Genomic DNA, 24394 nt, shown 5'->3' on the forward strand with positions numbered 1-24394 from the left:
TTAAATAAAATGTTTGATTTCAGTTTTGTTAGGTGTTATTTCATACAGAAGAAACTAACGCTGTGTATATTACCACAGGTCAACATGAAACTACGATAAAAATGTCTAATTAACCCAAAGATAAACAAGGCATACTTTTTTTTCTTTCTTTAACCCTTTCCATTCAACTTATTTTCAATAAAGTTTACTAATTTTGAGTGCAGCAATTATGGTCAATGTGATTAACTTCCTTCCAGTATTGCGTCTTCTAAAAATAAATATAAATAATCCTATTAACCCTAAATGAATAGTTGGGATACACAGTAACGAAGCATATTACTTCGAATTGGAATTATGTGCAGTGTAAGCATTCATATTAGTGTTTCAATTTCCCCTCACAGATGTAGTGAAATCAGCTGCATGCATGTTAGTTAATGCTTACTTCTTTGTTTGTAGGGACACAAATAATTGAGCTCTCTTTCAGAATTAACTGGATTTGATTGAAATTAACAGCAATGCACATAAAATGTAAAACATGTATAAAAAATAAACAAACACATGCAAACATTAATAAAGTTAATGCTGTACAAAAGAAACGTTGACTATTCAACAAGTGAAGCATGGGGTGAAATGAAAATTACATACTTAAAAAAATGACATATTGGGCCCAATTTTGATTTTATCCTTTTTTTCTCTTGAAATATCCAATTGTATTTTAGGCTCAGCTCACCGCTACTACCCCTGGACTAACTCGGGACCGGCGAAAACGAACACACGCTGTCCTCCGAAGTTTGTGCTGTCAGTCGACCGCTCTGCAGGCCCGCCATGCAGCCTACCCAGCTACAACGTCAGAGGACAACTCAGCTCTGGGCAGCTTACAAGCAAGCCTGGATGCACCACTTGGTAGCCCAACATTTGTCCCTCATTTTGATGAAAAAACTTGGCACAAACGGTAGCTAACTGCCCTGTAATGTAATTTTGGTGACACACTTTGCCCTGTCCTTTTTCGGGGCGTGGTCTCACTTGCATGCTAGCTTTGAGCAATTTTGATGACGGTGCAGACAGAGATGACTGCGTTTCACACTAACCAGGTCAGGGAAGGTTTATTTTAAATGCATGTTCTGTCATTCGTTCTGTCATTCCGCTTATATATATATATATATATATATATATATATATATATATATATATATATATATAAAACACAACATGAAAGGAACAGCACAATCCAATGCAAACATAAAGCACTTTGTGTTTCTGATTTTAATGCGTTTCCTCAAAATCAGGCCTAAGTAAATAAGCAAGGTAGGAGAAAGGGACAACTGGTGGTCTAGGGAATATAACAGTACTTAATCAAAACATATTAATACATTTAGACAAATGTTTAGTGGCATTTGTTTTACTCATGCTTAAATTATAGTACAAAGGAATGGAATGGCTCTTCTCTTTTTTCCTTGATTCACCTTCAACAGTACACATCTAACTTCTCATGGTCTCGGCCTAATTTGTCGGACCCAAATTCAGATGAACCAAAGATCCTGCCCTGAGAGGTAAGATGTATGCTGTAATTATCTGCCGTTTTACAATATCACTGTGTGTAATGAGGCTCTGCCTCACGCACCCTTAAACATTAATCACTGTCATGTGCTGAAAATGGACAAACTTGAAATGAATGGAGATTGTGTAGGAACCTGACTAATATCTGCCCGCCCCCTTGCACTACAGCATTTTATAGTCCCATTTTATAATCTGCATGCTGCATACAAATTAGCAAACTGAGTACTTTTTTCAAAAGTTGTTTGTTTTACTTACACTCTGTTTGTAATAAATAATATTGGTACCACAGACACCCACACAGAAAAGTGTATTGACTGTCACATAAATCCATGTTTCCTTTCCACCTTGAGAAAGGAATGTGTTACCACTTACACACAGCCCATGTCCGTCATGTAGCAAATTGTTACATTCCATGTGAAGTTTGTATGTTAATAGTTTTGAAGCTTCCCTTTATAATGTAATAGTTACTGCTACTTTACCGATCTAACATTGTTCTAGTTAGGTCAGGGTGTAATGTAAAACATGTGGATGGGCACAGCACTCAAATCATCCAAGTATCCATAATATGAGGACTTAGCTTGTGTTATTTTTAGATTTGTATAGGTGAATCTGTCATTGCAATCTTCATTAACCATCACAAATAGCTTCCTAGCAAAGTAAATACATTAGCACCTGCCATATCAGCGTCAACAACTGAAATACCCAAATAAATAATAATCAAACGCAAATAAATTAAATCACCTGTGAATACATATAAGTACATTATATATGTAAGTTTATCTAAAATAGATATATTAAAACAAGGGCCTGAAATACCAGAACAAAACCAGACAGCTGTTTCAGTTAATGCATTAATCATTGTCATAATGATATTAAGATGGTTGATGGTTTTCTTTTGTATTTAGTTTCATTGCATGTTTTCACTTATTTTGTCAAATAATATAACAACAACAGTACTGGTTCAATTACACAGTACACTGCTATCTCAAAGTGCTTTATATATGCTTATGAAAGGGCTTGGGAAATTAAAAGCCATGGTTGGCTGAACAAGATCACACGATAATTAAATCTGAAGATCAAAGCGCACTATGTCAACAGTTTCAAAAAACTCTCACTGTCATAATGACAGTTAAGAAGTAGGCTACAGTATAAGGACTTCAGGGCTCCTAGACATTCAGGTTTTTTTTTTTTTTTTCATACAGTAATAGAAATGAAATAGAACCTAAAAAAATGTCAGTGATGATCAATTTCCTTGGATTTATTTTGTTTAAAATCTCAAAATCTCAACCTCTTCGGACAGAGTGATAGTTCCTGTAAAGCCCTGGACTGAAGTTCAAATTAAGTTGAACTGCAGGATCTAAAAAAAGGGTGGAGAGCGGTTGATTTGGATAAAAAAAAATTAAAAAATAAACCTAGGTTTATATTGTCAAGAATATGGTATAATAAGTGAAATACATTATGGTAATTGCAGACGTCAGTGTGTATTATTATGAAGTGAGCAGTTCTGTTCAGGTTGACTAATATGCGTAACATTCTGCATGACTGCCTCACAGTTCAGCTGATGCACTGAGACTCTGAGTTAAACTAGTGTTGAGAAGAGACACAGGCAGCACATTTTGAGGAATAAAAAATGAAGGTGCAGAGCGTGATTATTGTAGTAGGGAAATAGTAATTACAAACGTCAACTTTACTTACCAAAGTGTATAAAACATGTAAGTATATAACACAGAACCATTTTAAAAGTGCAATAACTCCATGGCCTCATGCCTTACAATGCACCCAGGAATGCGTGAGATATATCTTACTGCACGCCCTGCCATGAGTTACACTTGCTTTTTGTATTATACTACAAGTTGAGCTAATCAAACAAGTTGGCTTAAGATTCAATTTTAAATGGGATGCTATGTCATACGCTCTCACAAAGTGTGGCAAATCATTATAGAGTATACGGGCAGAGCAGCTTTAAATTCCTTGCCACCAAGTAATCATACAAGCTAGCAGCACACAACACAAAGCCAGTGTAGAGAAACTAGGAGACTGCTTAAGATTATAAGTTAAAAGTATGTTGGAAGTGTAGACAGGGACCTGGCCACTATATTCCCTATAGGTAAGAGTCTCAAAATCAATTTGCATTTCAAATTGAAGAGTTGTCAGAATGGGTGAAACATGCTGATGGGAACAAGGTTTAGTAAGTGTGGGCTCCAGCATTCAGAACAAGCTGTAGCCCATAAAGGGAGAATCTAATCAACAAAATAGGTAACAGATAAAATACTGCAAGAGAAGCAATGGTTTTAACAACAATTCTGCTGAAAATAAATGTGCATTCTGTTATAGAAATAATAAACCAGTATGTTTTTTTTCATTTCTTTGAAGTACTGAATTATTGGAAAATGTACATTTCTGTCATAGATTACCTATCTGTTTTTAGTCAATCATCATTGAGCTTCTGTGCTTCATATGGTAGCTCCTCTGTGATCTACATGTTTCTTAACTGTGTCTCCTATGCATCTCATGATTATGCAATCTGTTTAAACTGTTTCCTACTCATTTTAAGTATTACAGAGTAACACAGGCTTGCTAATAATGCAAACAAAATAATAATCCAATAACTTAACATAAAAGGCCATGGATAACAAAGAAATGAACATCTGTTCTTATAATTTATTGCAGCTATATGTGAGATATATCAATAATTGTAATAAACATTCATACAATTGCAATGCTATTTTACAAATTGCTTTAAAAGGGCTATTTTTCTTATGTATCCTTTATAACTGTAACTAAATACTATAAATATTATGCTACTATATGTGTTTAATGTGCTCTTTTTACAAATAAACATTGAGCTTAGTCAACTCTTAAAAGCTTGTTTTTCATGTACTGTACATGTCATACAAAAAAGTAAAATAAAACAAATTGCACTGTGCCAATTTGTTCTCCTTGCTTTTACAGTATTTATTACAAATTCCAAGGAGCAGTTTAGTCTGTCGTTGAATGTAATGTATGTTTAAAAGCATTGGGGTCTGCTCTGATTTACTTATTTAAAAGTATCCAACCATAAAAAGCCCCCAAAATGTGTTAATTAAAAATCAGCCCTTCATGTTGCAAGAAATGTAATCTACTTTACTTTGTTTATTTATTTTCTGGGCTGTCAAGAATTTATATTAAAAATAGTTACTTGAATTTTGAAGCACTGTTATTGTAAAAGAAGCTTACTGTAGCTTAAGACATATGTCAAGATCCCATTATGGATATCATTGAAACATAACATGATTTTTTTGTTTCCTTTTTTGCATAAATTCACAAGAGTAGAATATTCCATGGGCCTTCTATCTAAACTTTCTTTTAAGTATTTAAATTGATTTTGAATTTTAAACACCTGAATTTAAGATGAAATACCCTTTTTGCTATACAAAATGTTATGTACAAGGCCTGGGTAAAAACCATGGAAAGTGATATGTAAATGAAAAAGGATTGTCCCTCACCTGATTAATGTGCTTTGGAAATGGGATCACTCAATCCTCAACTTTCCAAAATAAATTATGTCCACAGTCACTGGGGAATTGTCGTGTGTCTCTCTTAAATAAAGTTAAGATACTAGAAAGTTTGTGTCCTTTATTGCACTGTTTTTATTAGTTCTTTAAATTCTACACTGTGTTTCTATTACTATCATTTCACATACTTTAATAAACAAACAAAAAGAATGAGAAGAAAACACAATTGACCTTTCTGAAGAGAAAGCGGGCAAGATAGTAGAATGAATACTAATGATGAAAAATATGATTGTGGCTGATTGATATGATATGGATGTTGTATCCAAATGTTGAGTTTTACTAAGATTTCAGTGCCAGGGTTGTGGAGACTTTACTGCAATACAAAATAATCTCCCCTAAATATCACAGAATTGGTACTCTATTTAACCCTGATAAGGTAACCTGGGGTCCATTAGGACACCACAGTACTTTAGTATCAGTTATTTTGTGACTTGATTTTTGTTTCCTTTTAGGTAGTTGTCAGGCACTGATTCTGTTACACTATGCAAAGGATAATTCTAGTCCAGGTAGTCTGGTTGAATTTCCCAAATTGCCTTCACTTGCTAGGAGACAGCTGTGCACATTGGGCATCTTATCCATTTTGCATAGCATAAACAACACATTATACCAAATTATGGCTGGAAGTAAAGGAAAAGTAAAATAAACTATTCATATACACATTTTCATTCATTCATTTACTCCAGTTGTTAGCTATATGTTGTTTTATTGCTGGGGTCCACTTGGAAAAGTCAGTTTTCCGATGTGTCCTTATGAGGTTTACTACCATTGACGACAATATTGCTCAGAGTAAGAAAATGACAAAATGATCATGACTAGAAGTTAGGTAAAACTCTTCTTGTGAGATACTTCTTAAGTTGAAATTTCCTCAAGAGCGTACACCAAAAACGATAATTATCCACTATTGGGGAAATTTTCAAATTAAAATACTTGCAAAATAATCTACCATTCACTTGCTAAATGATGAAAATATATATATGAAGATTACAAAACTAGTTGTAGAAATGACCAACGAACAAGTGTGTGATTGGTTTCATAATTTAATAAACTTATCAACACATTTAGAAAGTAGATTTGAAATACGTAGTACAATAATACAGCAAGCCACAAGTACTACAGTGAATTTAATGCAGTTTTAAAACCATAAAATGGGAATCACAATTCCATCCTCATGGGTGAGAATGTGCACTCTGAGAATTAGCTCAAGATGGAAGGTTTGACCATGTCTCACGCCTATGCCACCTCAGCCATGGTGTGCAAGCAGAGTATGGCTCTTTCCCCCTGAGGGGGAAGTTGGAGTGGTGAAGAGGGGGGAGCATCACAAGGGATGGAGATAGTACAGGTAAGTACAGATATAAGTAACCCTTTGTGAAACCCTTTAGCGCTTTATTCGTTCTTGAGATAGGTCTACCTTAAAATAGATCTTCCTAAAGCTGTCTAATCACCAACTTCTTTAACATACTTAGGATCAATAATTTTTGTAAATTCTATATATATATATATTTATGTAAATATGTATATATATATATATATATATATATATATATATATTTATGATGATATAATCCGCCTCTCTATCTTCCTCTTTTCTCTTTCCCTTTAAACAGTACTACTTGAAACACAGTGGGGTCAAGGTGCAATCAAGAGGTTCTTTTTCAAGCTGCTTTATAGAGCTGTCAGAAGAAATCATTCTGGGTTTCTTCCCTGGTTGTCAAATGCTGTCATTATAGGTTTCTACCAGATGCCATTTTAAAGTACTTCAGCAGGACATTGCTGAACGTACTTACACCAGACCCTCAGAAACCTGCCTACTACATTTCTATTTGGAGTATGGAGCAGCTGTCTTGCACTGAGAGTGCAGTTTTATGCAGTTTGTATTTATGCTTTTAAGTAGGGGCATTCTGTTAAAGTGGCTGGGCATTGTGAAATGTTGCTATTGAATCAAAACTATACAGTTCCAGGAGGATGTTCTGAAAACACACGATCAACATGTAAAGCACAACACATTCCACAAATCATTTTTCCTTGTATAAACTACATTCATTTCTACACTTTGAGTTGACCTTTTCGATGGAGAACAGAACAGAATAGTCGATGGGTAATGACAGTAGGACTAAGATTATAGATGGAAGATGTTCATTATTTTTTTATTATCTCCTTTTCTAGGAGCCAAAAGAAGCACTTAGCAGTTGTGCAACACCTCAAAAATGACAGGTACATTTTATAAAAACTATGATAGCTGAACTTTGTTTGAGCAGGCAGTAGTTCCCTTTACGCAGAAGCATCACAAGAACATTCCCCCGAGGTGCACAATGTGCAAGGGGAAATGAAAACTGAATATGTACAGGGATAGCAAAGCCATGGAATTTCCATAGTACAGTAGCTGACATTACCACTTGTCTTACTTTAAACATAATCACCCATGATTAAAGGGTAGTAATTTTTATATGGTTGCTTATATCTATGGTTTTCTTTTAACAATACAATTATATTTGTGATTCACATGAGTGTATCATGTGAATCACAAATATAAATGTCAGTTGAATACCAACAGCCCATTTATCTGAACCCACCCTGTGTAAATGTGCTGAGATTGCCCATAGAAACCATTGGCAGGACAAGCCTTGCATTTGTACAATAACTAGCAGCTGCATCACCATTGTAATAACTACAGTTTATGCAGAGCTGCCTTCCCTAGGATAATTATTATGATTTATTTTTTTTATTTTATCACAACTCCATTTAACACTAATGTACTGTAACTGTTTTATATTGTCAGTTTTTTTTGCATGTTTTTTTCTGAAGAAGTATAAAGATAAAAAGAAGATCCTTAGCTCTGATCGCTGTTAACAGAATTGATCTCCCAAACATAGAGTCTGGGCACATGTATACTGTAGTAATTATACTGACACTAATTGGTGGCAAATTTGACAGGTTAAAGATAAGTGAGTTGTATTGCCCAAGCAGGCATCCACAGTCTCATTTTCCCGTATCTCTTGCTCCAGTCACTAGTGGGGAAATGAAATATTAGGGAACATGCATCAGTTGATTAATCCTATCAGAAGCATGCAGGGAGATCTTTATTGTGTTCTATGACTCTTCCTCTCTGCCATGTAAAGAGAGACAGGATCAGAGAAATAAGTAACTGTCTTTGCTGAAGAATTCGCTTTCACACCTTATGGAATTCTGCCAACTAAATTGTGAAAATTGGATTTTATGCACCACAGGAAATTATAGTGTTGAGATTTTCCTTTTCTTATATTCATATGCAATAAGCATCACACTTGTGGACCCTGAAAGTTATTATTATTTTTCTGTAAGCTGCTGCACCAGCGACTGTAAGACCTCAAGGCATGTATGAAAAAGGTGTTTCTTGTGGTAGGTTGTGTGAAATTAAAATAGGAGATGCCTCAGTAACCCATAATCTTATAGAGTTATTCAAACAACCAGTTCAGTTCTGAAGCAAATCAATTTTGGAGTGTGCTACTAAAAGTGGGTGTTCTAGGGGGAACGTGTAATAATTAGTGATATTGTTCAATATCGATAATAAATGTCCATATTGTGATATCGTGGGATTTAAAAAATTATATATTGTTACTGCTAAAAATACAAACACGGTATAATCACATTTATTTTATATCAAGATACAATAAACCCTATACATACCAATCATTGTCAGCCTTGTAGGCAAAGAACGAACCACCACACACAAGTATTAATTAGCCATTGCATTCCATTGATTGATGTTTAGGTACCGAACGCTGTTTGCATGCTGCATTAAGTTTGGCACTATTGGCTGATGTGCATGCACCGGTGTTGCATTGAAATACGTCCGTGTGATTATTTTTGCTATTATTAATTTATTCATCACCGTGATTTAAATGTAAACTTTCTGTATTATAAATGAGATGTACTTTTTTTACATCAAAACAGTATAAAATCGTCAAAACACATCTGAAAATAATACCACATTCGGCGTGACACCATACTTAATACTATTAGGAGGTAGCAGGTAGCAAAATGTTTTTCATAAGACCATTTCCAAGTTACTGTGTAAAATCAACAACCATTGGTAATTACCCAGTTTTCAGATGCAATGGCTAATCATGCCCTGTTATTTAAAGTGCTAAAGAAAAACCTGGCTTTGTAAAAACTGTCAAAATTGACTTTTTGTGCCATAACACTGTGTTAGTTTAAAAATATCACTATATGTTGGGATTGGCATATCTCGATAAAACATGTTATTTGCACAGAAGGTAGGTATTGTAAAATATCCACATATAAGGGGTTTGACTGACAACTCACCAGATCCATTTATTTTTAGATGATAAGAGGATAAGATTACATTTGAGAACCCTTGTCAAAAAAAGGCCACAAGCACACAATGTAATAAAGTATGAAGTTAAAAAATGAATACAAAGCTACCCTCTCATCTCGTTAAAAATCTGTGACCTCCTTTTGGAATTAAACTTTCAAAACCCAATTAAAACACACAATTCAAACAAATGCAACATCAATACAGTACAGAAATGGGAATATTGAATTTGTGTCAGAAAACAAGTAATTGCAAAATGGAGGTTCTTTTGATTTTAATAAGCATGTTTTGGTCCAAATTGCTGCACTTTAATATGTCATTCTCTTCTATGTATTGAGAAGCTTTGAAGTATAAATGGTCTGAAATTGGCTGATATTGAGTTTTTACACAATATGAATCATGCTGACAAGTAACATTCAGTAAATTATATTTTTTACTTTCTCTGGATTGCTGCATTAACTACAGGCTATAGAGGAATAAACACTGGCCTTCGCAAGCCATACAACCATGTAAATCCTAACCCTGTGTTTACTATTGTAAAGTGAAACACACAAGAACTACAAGGGGGCAGTTTTTTAATTTGTGAAATGTATCTTCATGTATGTCATTCAAAACAATACATGCAGCTACGATTGAGGCATACATAAGCAATTTGCTGTATTCAAAGCCAACAAAGAGACATAAGCGTTTTTGTTTCAGTGTAATTAGAAATTATAATTTTCACTGCAGTAAAAGCAGCTTTTTAAAATAAATTAGGATAATTGACAAGTTTAGTATGGTTGAAAATCAAGGTTGGAGACAGCTCTAAGACCAACCTCAACACGGAATAAATGTGTTCAAATCTGTATCTTTGACTAATGAATGATGCTCAACAACAGTGTGGTTTTCCACCTTCCGTTGAGAGAAGGTCACATGGAATTACAGTTACTGATTTGTTGTTATTTGTAGAGTCGGGGATACAAATGTTTTCACAGCTCTAATTTTCAAGTTTATCTCCGTATTACACAAATAGATTTCCTGTGGTGTTATTTTATGCACTCTACTTTGAATGATTAATAGGGGTTTTCAACAGTTTAGTGTTTTTAAACATAATTTGAAAAACAAATGAAAACAAGATCACAGTATATTCTTGTTAAAAAAAGTCTCCAGTCAGACAAAGGGTTTTTCTTCATAGCTGTGCTTTTAAAATAATTGCTGGTTTGTGTGAAGCATGTTTTAAAAAGCAGTCCCGATAATAACTCTATGTATTTTACTGTTAAGGACCAGCAGAAAGATTTTATTTAGGAACACAATATCCACCATCTTTCAGAATTGCACTGTTCGCCCTTTACCGCTGTTCATTTTTACTGCTTTCCTGACCCTCAACCATTTAATTCTTCACAGTGACGATTATATCAGCGGCTGCTGCTCATCCAAGATGCACACATCCATATCTCGTCAGCCCCCCTCTACCAGCTAATACTCCCTTGTGACTGAATAAGAGATCTGCATCAGCTGCAAGCCATTAAGCATGCAATGCAACACCTCCCAGCAAATGAAATGCATCAGCATGGGTTTTAATCAATAACAATATAATATTCTTCTAGAATTAGTGACACAACATGAGAAGCATGTGAATGCATTTTTGTCTGTGTGTGTGTGTGTGTGTGTGTTGTGATTAAGCAATGAATAATTCAGGAGATTCTTCACTTTTCCAAGCCCTAAGCCCTTTATTCCCCAGATTAACTAAACTAGCTGCATTTGGTTAAAGATATTCTTACTTTTATACATTTGATAATGTATTGTAGACAAGGAAGTGCATACCTATTTATAAAAAGTTGACATATCAAGACGCGATGACTCCTGCTTTTTGGTATCATGCAGAGATATTGGAGTTCTGGACTGTGAAGGTAAATCAAGGCTTTCTGAGCTTTAAAAATAAAACATTCACTACAAATTCATTGTGTAAGTTCTGTCTTTCTATCACAAGGTCTTACAGCAGATGCAAATTTGAATTATTAAAAAAACAGGATATAGAATATAATTGTACAATACATGAAGCAGCACTTAAATTTTAATAAACAGTGATTCACAATTAATAACCGTTATAAATAGATTCCTAAATAAAAGCTGGACAGTATAAATTTGTAATTATTCCTTTAAGAAAATAATAAAATAAAAGTCAAATTTTAGCTACAAAGTTTTAGTTGCAGGATGTCAGTTATGTCTTTATTTCAGAAATATAGTACATATACAGTATATAATACTGTACTACCTGTCAGAAGCCTCATCATCAATCATCCATTAGACTGACTTTGATTGAAGGGTGATAGAATGAGGAAATCAGTCATGTGTTAGCCAATTTCAGAGAACATTATGCATTGGTTTCATAAGGTACAGACTAACATCCTACCTTACATTTTAGTTTTTAATGCATTATCATTTGTTATGTGACAGTAATACATATTTGTATATGTTGTTTACATTGTACAACATTTCTTAATTAGTTAAACTGAATATTATGAAAAATAAGAGGTCTTGTGTTTTTCCATATTATAGCTGTTTATCGTTCTACTGAAGTTTAAACTGGATCCCAAATTGTATAATATGAATTTATTTCAATAGCTCAAGGTTTTACTGCAGAACATTCCTATAGATCAATGTTAAATAGGTTTAATTAGAATCCAACTGCTAGTCAGGGCTTCTCCTGCACACACCTAACTTGTCAATGGCTACTCAGCAAGAAAAGAGAATACAATTATTCTCATATACAGGAAAATAAACAAAAAATGATGATCCATCCAGTACTAAATTCTTTGGGAGCATCCTCTATGAATCATATCTGTTGCATAGATAGAATAATTTCAATCCACTTTCTAACCCTCACACAGTGTCAGGGTTGAGTAATGCCACAGTGGGTTTTCAGTGTTTTGACAGAAATTTCGTAAAAATGCATTACAATATTCTCAATCGCATGTAGAATCAGTATATCATTTAAAATGAATGTAACCCCCTGGACTTTGTTAACAACCAAACTGCAAGGAACAAACAACTCCGTGCCACTCAGTCAGTTTGAGTGACATATCCTATCCCACATAGTTTCTGCTTACTGTCCTGCACCAAAGAGCCGTACAATTTTCTTTGAATCAGGGGAACAGAAAACACTGTCAGCCATTCTGCAGCTAAAGGACAGGAGCCTGCTATAGGCATCCATCCCTTTACTCCTGTTCTCCTTAGTACACTCACATTTAATGTCAGTGTGATTCCATGTCATTGCCACTGCAATTTCTCATTTATTGCCAAGAGACATCCAATACCATTCTGTAAAGGGTTCTGTAAGGGTCAGATTTGTTTTGGGATATTGCTTGGTTTATTCTTCAGAAAGTGAACAAAATAGTGTGTCTCTACCTGGAAAAGTAAATCAGTATATGAAAAAACAGTATCTGTTGCATATACTCTAAATAAAATACACTAGTTCAAGTGTCCCCTTTGGTACTTGTGCACTTGTGGGATAATGAGCTCCTGTAAAAATAAAGAATCATATTTCAAAACAATCAGGAATGTATAGGATTATAATTATGAAATACTGTACATGCAATTATTATTTCATTTCTTAATTTCTAATGAGTTATTTAATCTTTTATGTTATGTGTTGACACAAGGAAACCCAAACATCTATATTAGATAAAAGACTACAGTACAGTATAAAGGTTAAAGGAGTTAATGCATAATTGTTCTTAAAACTCACCTTTATCATGAGCGATGGGCTATAAGGGACTGATTGTGTGATATCAACAGTATCATGTCCATAATATGAACTTTGGAGCAGCACAATTGTTAAACTATTTTCTATTTTTAGAAATTTAAGATCTGGAAGAATCTGGGTGTAATATTATTATTACTTCCAGTCTGGTTCCAAAGAAAAATATAAGGAACTGGAGTAAAATAATAATAATAAAATAACTCTAGGGCAATGGGTTTCTTATTATCAGAGCCAATTCCTTTACAATGCCTATTTCACTGGTATAGGTTCAGTGTACCATTAGCTCTTTTCAAGCAGATAATAAAGGCAGCTGCTGTCCTTCACTTGTAATGGATGGTCCATCTAGTTTCATAATATGGCTCCAAATTGAAAGAAACACTGGAGCCAACAAATAACAAGTACTTTGTTGCGCCTAGAGCTTAACCCATTTCTCGTTGGAGCTCAGAGGCTCCAGGATGCGTGCAAGGGCCTGCTGTAATATAAAGTGTCTGATTGAAATGTGGAAAAAATGTGGGACCTACTTATTTTTAAAAGGTACTATGATCAGAGGCAGTAAAGTCTACTGGATAAACCTAAGGAGCAGGGGCTTGAAGATTGTAGAGCCAAATCCTAGCACTAATCATGAGTTTGTGACTTGAGGAATCTAGTCTGTTTACATCATTGTACATCATTTGTCTGTAAAACCTGATTGACAAGCAGGTTCCAGTTTTAAGTATGTCAATTTGGTTAAATATGATACAAAAAATTCCAAATATTTAGCATGATATCTAAACATGGCTATTGAACAATACAATTTAAAATTAAGAAAAGCACAAATGCAATACTCCATTTGGATATACTCCAGTTTCCAGTACAAAAATTATTAAAGATCTTATCCTGGTATCTTATTGACCTGGTATTTAGAAATGGTTTCCAGTGTTATTTCAGGAAGAAAATCAGACTTTTTGCAAAAATGTACAGAATTCTTGTGAATAACAAAATCATTTAAACTATTTAAATCACTGGCATTTAATGTAACCTTGGCTCAAATACAGATCTAGTCACTATCATGTTGCATCCTTATTATAGCTTACTGTATTCACTAGATGTTCTGTTCCCTGAAGCATGAACGGAGCACCAAAATTACACTTCAGCAAAATGATTAAGTGGTGATGGAGAATCGATACAGGTGTGACACTAATGAACAAAGGATTATTTGTTGGAGCTACAGATGAGCTATAACTGTCCACAAGCTACAAAGTGCTTATCAACTGCCCAGTAGTCCCCAAGCTTAGCTAACATCTGCTCTCAAAGATCTGTAGCCATAGTAGGCTACCATGACTCTCAAACTACAACTCAATGATCAATTTCTAACAATAGCAAGAACAGAGGTTCTAAGACATGCCGTCTGCCATTTTCTTATCCTAGTTGCAGAATTGTTTAATCTTCAAGGTTTTTTCCCAAGTTTTGGGTTATAATCATGTATGTACATAGATGACTTGCCATGTGCTACACAGCACTGTGTTCACAAAATAACCTAAATATAAGGCATGTTATTAGAAGTGTATTTGCCAAGATGTTGCATTTATTAAAATGAAAACATAATAACAGACTACATGTTGTGTTGTAAAGTACTGAAAATACTCATTTTTCATTTTGCATGCATGTATCTGGAATTCTGATTCAGAAAAAAATGCTGTGGTGTCACAGTACCCTGAGTACTGCTCATTAAATGTATAATACATGTATTTGCTTAAGGGACATGTGTAAATACAGTGCATATCCTGTTAGGTCAGTTTAATGGGTTTAGTATCTGGAATACAATCATTGTTCCTGTGGTAGATACCCATGGCACAATCAGTACAGTGCTTTTAATTGCAGGGATTTGTTCCAGCCAATTCCTTTACTGTTTAATTGACCCTGCCAAGGTCTTGCATTGGTATGGACTGGAAGAACCTAAGTTGATGTTGACTTATATCACCCCAGGTATTCCAGATACCTCTATCCAGGATCCACACACTGGATTTTCATAGAGCGCATAAATATCCAGCCTTCAAATTGAGGGAACAAGGTCATGAGAATGTCGTAACTGAATGGTGATAGCCATGAGGAGATTCAGAGAGCAGTGTGGTTAATCAGACACCCCTACAGTGGCCATTATACTTAAGGTTGTTGGGTTAAGAGACTTTTTTCGATGTGAGAAAGCCACTAGGGTTTTTGTCCAATTCAATATTTCACGTCACTCAGATATGACCCAAAGGAACAACTTACAAATTTACAGATATGTAAAATGTCACATTATCCCTTGCTATGACAAGTCAAAAATGAGCTACCAAAAAGATTGTAAAAAATGATTTGGTTTCTTTTGCTCTTATTTGATTGTCCAAATGTCCTGCAGATTATCGCACCTTGTTATTTTTTGTACTGCTATGTGAGTCATTGGCCTGGTTTATACTGCTGTTATTCATGTCAGGTTTAAGGTTGCCTCTTAAAGCAAGGTTGAATATAAATTTAATCACCCTGCTGTATTTTAGTTTCAATAATAGTGTTTGCTCTTTCAAATTGACAAATTGACTGTCATTGATTTGTAAATACTGGTTTATTTCATTCAGCACCTGCACTCACTCCAGTGGGTTGTTGAACCTTATTATCTGTATCTTTATACAACTGCATGCAAGGAAGTAACCTTGGTATGTACACATGCATGAATAATATTTCTGTGAACCACCCAAGGCAATAACATAGCCTTTATTCTGTTCTCAGGTAAAATAAAATGCACTAATCTACCATCTGAAAGGGCCCGTTTAGGAAAGTACTTTTGTGCACATTAATTGAGTTGATATGCAAGATATTCTGCATCGTCAGGCAAATAAAACTATGTTGTTGTTTTGCTTGTCACAATAAAAGTTGTTTTTGAATTAAAGCATAGTATTTGGGAAGAAAACATACATACTGAAATCTGAACATATGGCAGTTCAACTTGCTTTTGAATGCAAATAGACTGCACTGTATCAACTTAAATGGGGAAACACAATGAATAAGACCTTGTTGGAAATATGTGTTGTTTAGGAACTGAAAAATAAATCATTTTTTTAACTTTAAGTAAATTTGTGTTACTAGGGTTTCTCAGCTCCTGGAGGCTGTTCTCTATAAATGATCTCAACTTACACATGATGACAACAAATCAGAAAACAGTGTTTCCATGTGTATGTGTTAATTGTCACCTGCAAGCAACACCATTTAAAATACAAACATAAAATAGGCCAATTCATTCTGAGGTACATTTTGTCTGTTTTTGAAATCTAAACCCTTGATACCTAGAAAAACTAGAGAGTTGAATTGGGTACATGAATGATTGTATTGTTGCCAAATGGTAACGGGAGGAGCTTAATTTAGCAGGTCCTCCCTTGCTGGAGACCAAGCAGTGCTATCATTGTCACTGAATGACAGGATCATTAGGGTTTGACTGGGTTAGGATAGTATAGAACGTAGGAAAGCACAGGTTTAAAAGACTTGGCATCTCAAAAAACCAGACCATCATGTATACCTTAAGTTGACTGAAGCATGAGTGTGTTTATGGGTCCAGGTACTTTTAATGTAACGCAGGTAAAAAAAAAAAAAAAAAAAACTGTTTATAGCCATCAGGAATCGGAGTAGGGATGACACCCTTTTAAACAGTAAAAGAAAAAAGTGTCTCATTATGAAAAAGCAAAAAGAGCATTTTGAAATATATATCTAGTCCATAAAAAAGCATATTTTATATGATCTTTTTCTATGCATGTTTCAAGCAAGTTGGTCTCCAAGCAAGCTGGGGTTTTCAATATAACTACAGTTTAGGTAATTTAAAACAAAGCATGCACTGTAGTTGTCTTGCTCAAGATTTGCCCCAGGTCTTTATTTTGTTTATGGGTATGATATACAGTACTGCATTGTGATATATGTAAAGCTAACCCACAGAAGTTTAAAGGGTGCATCAAATGTAATTGTATTTCTTTTTTTTTACCTTTCACTTACCTTTTGATAATGTAAACAATTAAGGTGTGGTTATGACTTCTGTTTAAATTTTTGCAATCAAACAGTGACCTTTTAACCTGCTGGTCCCACCGGCTTCATACTATCATCTTACACAAAGTGGGCCCAGCAGAGTTGAAATGCAACAACATCATGTCATTCCAACAAAACTCCCCACCTCTCAGAATGGTTATTACCATCATAAAAAGCAAAAGACAGCTAAAAACAAAAACTCAGCTACTTACCATGTAAACTTCTTTAGCGATTTGCTTTTTACAACAATAAAAACAAAGGAAATGTAACAGGTCAGTTTCTATCACATTCAACCTTACTTAACACTTTGTGAACAAGGGGTACATAAAGGAGACAGAGCCCTGCTGACTTGTCCTGAGGATATGTTTTTTTCCACAGTTTTCATACCCTACAGATCTTTAGACACATTTTCAGTGTCCGTTGCTGGATTTTAAACTTGTTAAATAGACTACTCCAGAAAGATGATATAACCATCTGTACCAATACATTTCTTTAAATTAACTTCTGCGTTGTGGTTTAAAAAACCCAGTATAGAACTAGAATAATGCAGTGATAACTGTGCAGGTTAACCTTTAGACGCTAACATGTATATGTGTTTCTGTCCCCTTAACCCCTTAAACAGGTTGTCTTTCTGACTGGGTTTACCTTACTTATAGCAGAACATATATTTTGCAGTTTACATGTTTCATTTAGTTTTAAATTATGAATAAAAACAAGGAACCACTTTCAAACATTTATTAAGGAATATATATTTAAAAAAAAAATATGTAAACAATGCTCAAACAATTCTTTAGAAAGCTGTTTATTTTTTAAACTCAGTTTCTATCTGCATTTCTAAGTACAGACTTCCTCTATAAAGTTGAGTTTACATAAAGCAAAACAAATCCAATAAAATATAACACAGCACATGTAGCAAGCTTGTCAGGAGTTTAAAATACATTAAACATATATATTTTTTTACATTATAAATAACATATGAATGCAGTTGTACAATTTAAATTGGCCATCTGCCAATTTACATTTAATGTCAAATATTTTCTTTCATCTTTTTATTTTTTTTATTTTTGTTTTTTTCAAGACCACATTCATAATAGCTTAGCGGTGTTCTATTTGTGACAAGTTGACCCAAGGATTCATTCCCAAGAGCCAACCACATCAAAATATAACAACAAATAGCTCTGAGTGCTTATAGACTATGAATTGCACTGCTAGATTATAGAAACAAAGTATCATCGTAAATATTTTGAACAAAACCCACATGTCAAGATGCATTACGATCTATAAGTAAGTCCACAATCGTTTAACAACCTTCACATCATTTTTTGGTCATGCAGACACAGACCAAGACGCTGTTTATTTCACTTGCATTATCCCTTTTATCAAAACACCAAGGGGTGTTAATGTACTCACAAATTAAAATTGTTATCCCTGTGTCATATCTCTAAAAAAGAAACATTTTCTTCATGCCACTATTTCAAAAATAAAGCTGCCTTCTAGTCCACTGTAACACCAGTATACCAATTAATGGGTCTGGAAGTATTTTTGTAGTCCCAAGGGACTATTTTTAATTAGTTTTTTTGTTGTACAACACAATTCATTTGTGAACTGGCACTGTTGCCTCATACACCTAATCATATTCTGGGGTAGGCTATTTAACTACTCAGTTAGTAACAATTTTGGAATGTATATAAAATAACAACTAAAACATAATCAGCAACGGTTTACATCCAAACTAAATGACATGATATACCTGTTGGAGAAACAAAGAACCAAATGGATTTGAGGGAACATGCATATGTATATTGGCATGCATCTGTAGTTTCATTAAACCTACAATGCACCATTTCTGTATTTTTCACCCAGACTGCATCTGTCATTAAATTAAACCAATTAAAATCTAGAAGTTATCAAATGGCCATTATATAAAAAAGAAACCATTGGATACATGTATTAGTGGATTCTATATGAAACAAAATCGACAACCTATCAAAATTGTTAAAGCAGTTTGAAGCTGTGGTTGAACTTCTAACCTGGTCTTAATCATTAACCTGTATCCACAGTGGACGCGAGCGAATAATTTAGAAATCACTGCAGTCAAATGGGAGTATCCACACCAGCAGCGAGCAATGTGAGCGACGTCGCTTTGAGAACATTTTCCTGTTTCTATTTTTTTCGGCGCGCGACTGGAATGAAAGTGACTAATCAGAAGCAAGGTTAACACCCTTGACACACAACAAACACACACCTCAAAACCTGCAACCCCTAAAAACAAGTCACGCCTCAAAACAAGTTAATCATCGACGATGAAATGTAAAATGATGAGGTACAGCAGTATCAATTATTATATCATTCCAAAATGAACGACTACAAAGACAGCCAGAAGAAAGACAATGCCTTGGTGGCTTGCAGGTGGTGCATTTAGCAGCACAGAGACATTTTCTTTCCGATTATGCAAGTTGCATAAAAACAGGTTTATTAGTAAGCAAAAATAAACCAGAGCATACATGCAGTCTACATATCCAGCATTTAAATGAAAAAAAATTGCACTTTTGCTGGCTTTTAAAAATGACACAAAAATGACCCCACATTCACACAACTTGAACATGTGACCTAATTTTAAGCTGTTTTTTTTTGTTTTTGTTTTTATGATAAATAACACTAAATTGTTCTGTGGCACAAATCCGTGACAAGAAGGTCTTTACATACGCATAAAGCAAAGTTTTGTAGAGATTCACCAAACAAACAAAAATATTATCGAGGTCATACTATTCTATATGTTTGTATTCTATATGACACTTCCCCAGCCTTTTCATTTCCAGCCAGAGGCCAGCTAAATTGCTGGGTACTTTGCCAGATGAGCCTCCTAAAATAATTATTTCAATAAGAAAAAAAAAAAGTTTTTACAGTGCTCGTATGTTCCAGTGAATAGTATTCAAAATGTTTATTTTGATTCCAGTAAAATAGAGGCAATTTCCACAATTCATTACATATGTAAGTTGAGTAAAACATTCCTTCTCTGAATGCATTTAGTTTCTGGGGATATGTTTCCATGGACACTATGAATGGAACCAATCAGTTTTAAGCTTACAAGTGATGAAGGCGGAACTGTACAGTCATGTACCTGAGTCAGTAACTGTACAGCAGATGTATGACATTGTATAACACTTTTCAAACAAACACCCTCATGTTCTATATAAGAATGTCTTTTTCACTCAAAATGTACGAAATACACTGAGTATGTTATAGCATTGTAAAATGTCTTATGTATTGACTTAGAAGACCGATCCGAAACCCAGCACATACAATTAATTCAGGAAGCAATACTTGCAATTCGCAATTAATGAAATGACTAAGTTGTATTATTTTTATGTGCTTTGTTTTGCTGATTGAGTCTTTATTAAACGAAAAATATCACTATATGAGTTGCAAGATGTACTGCTCAGATCATTTGCTGTAAAACTGGTCAAGTAATCTTGACATTTACACACAAAATGCAAATAAAAAGTACACACAAAACACGCATGTACAAATACAGTAATCCCTCACCAACCACGGAGGTAACGTTCTTAAAAACCATAGTGGTTGGCAAAACCGCGGCTGGTAAATACTAGACTCGAGCTTATGGGAAATAGGGGGTTAGGTTCTCCACGGCCGCGGTTATGCTTATCAAAGCCTATCTAAGTTGCATTTTCCTTCACTAAACACAAATGAAAAACACAGAAACCTAAACACAATGCAAGTACTATAACATACTCGTTAATGTAACATGTAAAAAGTAATAAAATTATAACATAATAAAAAGTAATGTTTTATTTACCTTGAATCCTTAGAGTTGAAGGCCAGGGTGTTGACTGGTGTATTAATAAAATGAATAAGAAATATCCAAAACCATTTGTGTATGTAATTTGTACACCAAAGTGATTTTCTGTTTCAACATCACTATTTTCCATTTGAAGTAGTTTCCATGTTTTTCCATTTCATATACCTAGAACTTGACATTTATGACCTGGACTTTTACTTTCAAGCTATATTGTTCAAGTAAATGCTAGTAAATTATTTATTTTTATTGGTATTTATTTCACTCAAGCAACAGTTAACAAAATTCATATATATATATAGTATATATATATATATATATATATATATATATATATATATATATATATATATATAAACGAAAGAAAAAATACAACTTACTGTAGAAATCAATTTATGTTTACAGAAAATGCAACAGAAACAAACTTCTGAAAACTGTAAAATCAACAGGGTTCGAAATCGCAGTTTTCCCGTAAAATCAACAGGGTTCGAAATCGCAGTTCTCGCAAACGCATTTTTAAAAATGTATTATTTATTAATGCACTTGCGCATTCTCAGACTTGGTAGTTAATGAGAAACAATGACATGGGAAGGTATGTATACTCTTGGAAGACTAAAAATAAATGTAGGACTGGTTGTTTCCATGAATATTTTTAGAAACTTAAAATGTGTCTGGTTTTTGGGTTTTTTTTGTATAAAATGCAAAGGAAAAAATGGAAAACAAAATACAGCTTTGGGCTTACCTTTGCTGTACTCAAATTTACACATAGGTAACTTTTTCTTGCTCTTTAAATCTCTACGCCTAAAATCATACAAAAATGAACAAAGTTATACACTTATTTTGATTTTTTGGTCCCTATAAAGGCACATATTTATACTCAGGATATGCAGGATTTAGAGCCCTGTAAAACCCTGAAATTCGTTTTCGGTGGGGAGCGTTGCCACTTGGACCTCCATACCTCCCTGCCTTCTACTTGGGATTTCTAGCCTCCTACTTTAAATGAAAATGAAAAAACTGCATCCCAACATCACCAAGCTTATACACAGTTTTGAAAATTATGAGCCATATTTAAAAAGCACTTTCAAGTCAAGTTCACCGGACTGTTTTAAAAGGAAAAACTAAATAAAAGTAAATAATAATATGAGGTATGTGGTGACCTGTGCATAATAACACAGATTTTGTTATTATTAATATAGAAAATACCAGTTCAACTATACTACTATTGTCCAGCTGTCTTCTGACAGCTGGTGATGTACCGAGCTTCAAATCAGACTGCTATTATGACTGGTACCATGAAAAAAAAAAAATTAATAATGATAACAATAAAACTGTTGGCTATATAGGGGCGTTCAATAACTCTGATCTATAGATTTTACAAGTTCAACATTTATTTTACAACAGAGTTGCTGGAGGTCAGGGTGGTAACCAAACCAGACCTGTTTTGTAATGGGGAAGCCCATCTCTAGCATGTCCAATAGGAATGCACAGACGGGGTCATGTGTTTATTTCCAGTCTTTTGGATCGTTTCCAAGTCGCGTCTGTGTAGATTGACATTCGGCGACTTCGTTTGCATCGCTCTGTCCAGTGTGGATCCAGCTTTAGTCATTTCCAGTGTAAGTGAATCTGTACTAATAAAATAAAACTGAACAGCCAAGTCTGATAAAATGTACATATGCGCTCATTAGATAAAAAGAAAAACAAAACTAAATGGCAGTACTGGTAACCAAGACAACCTGATGACTAACTTCTGTAAGAATCCTCACATTAACTGTTGACTTCAATTACTTACTTGAAAATACTAATATTCATAGTGCATTTATCGAGCCTAGTCAATACAACCTAAAATGGAATATTTCAGTTACATTCATAACTGTAATAAATTTAACGTACAAAATCCATCTGGTTTATCTGAGAACTCTAGAAAAGTGATGAAGATAATATGCATGCATGAATATCACTGCGGTCTGCATCAGCACAACTAAGGAGGATTTGCAACAGTACTTCCCCTTAGGTGCAATATTGTCATAGTCCATTAATCTTTTCAAACTTCCCCAATCCTAAGGGCCCGTTATATACTAATCCCTGATTAGTATGGCAAATGAACACGCAGAATACTCAGACTCCCTCAAGGCAAAACATTACAATGGCAAGTCTATAGCATTTGGGCTTACATCTATGGATAAGATGTTCTTTCACCAGATACCCACAGAACCACTACAAAATAAATTATAACCATGCCATATTCCTCGTTCTCAGCAAGAGCATGTATTTCAAAGTCAGTCCTGATTGTGTATAGGAGCAACTCAACAGTTAAATTTGCACATCCAAGAAAAGCATAATTATTCTAGTCAGGTTTTCTAACTTCAAGCAGAAACGTTAGCACATGGCAACAGCCTATTGTGTAAAGTGGTAAGCTGACGTGGCTGCTTAGACTTCAATGGAAAAGTAAAGGCAATAACAACCAACCAATGCAGTTCTAAAATATGTACCATTACAATGGCTAAACAAACAATATTAAACAGCATAATAACTAATATTACAAGTGTTTTTTTTGTTTTGTTTTTTCTCTCTAAGTTCAAGTTTAGTGGTTAACAGGTTTGACTGTAAATGTAAAAAAAAAGGGTCCCCAAAAAAAAAAAAAAATATGCACAAAAAAAGTGTTTCATTCTTTTTTCTATGCTGTAACTACTTCAAAAGGTTCTTCATTCTCTTGTAGATTCATTACAGTTTATTTGTACAAAGAAGCACACCACCCAGAACCTCGTTGTTTTTTACCTATTATAAGTGCTCTTTAACTCTTAATGACACAATATGTGAACTATGAGTAGTCTGTGTTGTCTAATATAAATGGGCCAGTATTTTCCAACTTCAACAACCGTCTGTACCAAATAAAGCTCACTGGGGGCAACACAATTAATTCCACCATCACTGTCAGCAGAGTTTGGGTGAAGTAATAAAACAATTCTCAGAAAAAGCCTCTGGCTGCAATAAAACTGCTGTCACCAAAAAACCATGCTGATGCTTCACATTTGAGCAAAAGGAAAAGTACTTGAGTATTATCGAGGCCTGCTGCCAAGGATTAAAACAACGTGTTACTTACATGTCTGACACAAAGCAATGTATAATTTAAAAAATACTGGAATTTGAAAATAGAATCTGTAATTAACTGTTATATTATTATTATGTATTTTTATTTGTATTTATTTTTTTGCTTTAAAGATATGATTTTGCTTCACAGAAAGCTGCCGCAATAAAATGTATTTCTTATTTTCATATCAGTATACTATACACCATGATTGCTTCTTCATATGATATTCTTAACTTTTAATTTTGTATATTATGTATACATGTTTTCTAATGGCCTGATCAGTTGCTTGAAACTAATTTTTACATAGTGCATCACTCATTTT

General features: G+C 34.2%; 1 protein-coding gene across 3 annotated transcripts in view; it reads right to left on the reverse strand.

Moving 5' to 3' along the window:
* The window catches only part of LOC121327894 (protocadherin-9), a 214077-nt gene that overhangs the window by 183636 nt on the left and 6047 nt on the right, over positions 1-24394 (reverse strand). The window lies entirely within an intron of this gene.

The sequence above is a fragment of the Polyodon spathula genome, chromosome 15 (assembly GCF_017654505.1).
Source record: "Polyodon spathula isolate WHYD16114869_AA chromosome 15, ASM1765450v1, whole genome shotgun sequence".
Lineage (NCBI taxonomy): Eukaryota > Metazoa > Chordata > Actinopteri > Acipenseriformes > Polyodontidae > Polyodon > Polyodon spathula.